The sequence below is a fragment of the Etheostoma spectabile genome, chromosome 2, assembly GCF_008692095.1.
Source record: "Etheostoma spectabile isolate EspeVRDwgs_2016 chromosome 2, UIUC_Espe_1.0, whole genome shotgun sequence".
Classification (NCBI taxonomy): Eukaryota; Metazoa; Chordata; class Actinopteri; order Perciformes; family Percidae; genus Etheostoma; species Etheostoma spectabile.
Genome location: NC_045734.1, coordinates 25,438,309 through 25,440,566, shown reverse-complemented (window position 1 = coordinate 25,440,566; position 2,258 = coordinate 25,438,309).

Sequence of the window (2,258 nt, the reverse complement as noted above, 5' to 3'; positions counted from 1 at the left end):
CTATCCCAGAATGCATCTGTGGTTAAGTTATCAATAACAGGACAAACGAAACGAAAAAAGTGTTGAAAATGACCGAAGAGAGAGTGATAAAGATGATGGTGGGATGTGCAGAGTCAGGGAGGAGGGGCATCAGAGTCAAACAGGGACTTGAGAAAGAGGGGGAGAAAGAGAAGAATGAGAGAGAGTAAACAGTACTATGATCTAGGTTTGTTCAGAAGCGCCAGAGGCTGCAGATGTCTGCATCTCTGCAGAGGGAGGTTGAGGACGGAGCCGAGCTCTGCTTTCCCCAGTTCCCAAACACCTCCTGCAGGAAGCCCTCATCTCCTTGGCCCCAAACACTGGTCCTTTACATAGTGTGCTACTCCATCTCTCTGACCACTGTGACTCTCAACCTGCTCATCTTCATCTCAATCTCCCACTTCAGGCAGGTATTAACTTCTCTCTACAGGACTTGTAACTTTAAAATCTGAACAGCTGCTGTATATTTAGAAGAATTGTCTTTGAGTTCATTCAGAATAACGTTTCTCCAAATGTCTGACTCTGATGCCTGTTGTTCATGTCCTCTCTCTTGTTAATATTAAGCATTGCTATATGTCCACTGTGACCTCAACCAAGTCATTTTAACTTTCTACTCTTACTCATGTGGTGGATTGGAAAATATTTAAACCACTATGAATTTTATATTTTTAATTTTAATTACTGGTTTGGGTTGTTCTGTCAGTGTTGTTGGTTTAATGATACTTTTCTCTTTCCCTGCAGGCAGCTCCACACCCCCACCAACATCCTCCTCCTCTCTCTGGCTGTCTCAGACCTTCTAGTGGGTCTCGTGCTGATGCGGGAGAAATCCTCAAAAAAAACATCCTGCTGGTTTATTTGGTGACTTATGTGTTTTCTTTATAAATACTTTCAAGCATCATTACAGTATCCTCACTAGGTGACATAGTGGCTCATATCAGTTGACCGTTATGTGGCTATTGTGACCTCTGCATTAACCACCAGAATCACTGTGAACAGAGTTAAATCAGTGTTGTCTGTGGTGGCTTATCTGCTTCATTCAGCTTTCTCTTTGTGAAGGAGGACCTGATCACACCGGGGGAGTATATTCGTTGCACGGAGAATGTGTGTTGGTCATTGACTATTTCACAGGACTAATGATCTGGTTTCCTTTATTGTTCCAGTTTCTGTCATCGTAGCTCTGTATCTGAGAGTCATTGCCGTGGCTGTGCTCGGCGCCGTGCCATGCCTCACATTACAGCTGTCACACTCCAGCTGTCAGTGACTCTAAAGAAAAGAAATCAGAGGCTGAAAGCAGCCAGGAATCTTGGTGTTTGGTAGTTGTGTTTCTAATGTGTTTCTGCCCATATTACTGTGTCTCTTTGCAGGTGAGAGGCTTCGTTAATGTTTCATCTGCATCCTATGTTCTCTTGGTGATCAATTTAACTCTTGTCTAAACCTGTGATCTATGCCTGTTTTACCCCTGGTTTAGAAAAGGCAGTTAAACCATAGTTACTCTTCAGATACTGCAGCCTGGCTCCTGTGAGAACCAACATGCTGTACTAGAGGCTGTGGGAGGGACTGGGATCAGACTCGGTCTAAGGATTAAATGAATGAATCGTGGTTCAGTGTGTGAGTTAAGAAATACAGAAGTGAAGATTATTTTCCTGTCTTTAGATCTAAATTGTGTATGATTAAAAACTGAAAGGCCTGTTCTTCAGCTTAATCTTGTTGGTTTTGGTCTCTCTGATGCTGCTGCATTTAAGAAAGAGCATAAGCACCACTTAATCACTAGTGACATGAATCATTTCAACGCAAACCAACAAAAGCGTTACAAAGCTTTGTGTTTATGTCTCTATGTTTTGTCAAAGCATCATCTCTGTGATTTACTCGATTTTGTTTGCCAAACAGAAATGCCAGGGCTGCTCGGCCTCGGTCACTGATAAAAAGCTGTGAACTGTAGTTGTGTTTCACATAAAACTGTCAGTACAAAAAGATCTTGGGCGTTACAAAGTTGTTGTAATCATTTCAATTATTGTCATTCTATGTGATCCCGTTTAACATATATTGTACTTTTATGACAAAAATTACGGAATCACTATGAAGTCCTGGTGCGAGAAAGCAAAAATAGATTATTTGAAAACGAAGGATTTTCTTCCGTTATCAGTCATGCAGTCACATTTCCGGAACAGGTAATCAGACTGACAGAGAATACGCTTCTTAAGTTAACTCAACACTCTACTGCAACCAGGGTAACGGATGCG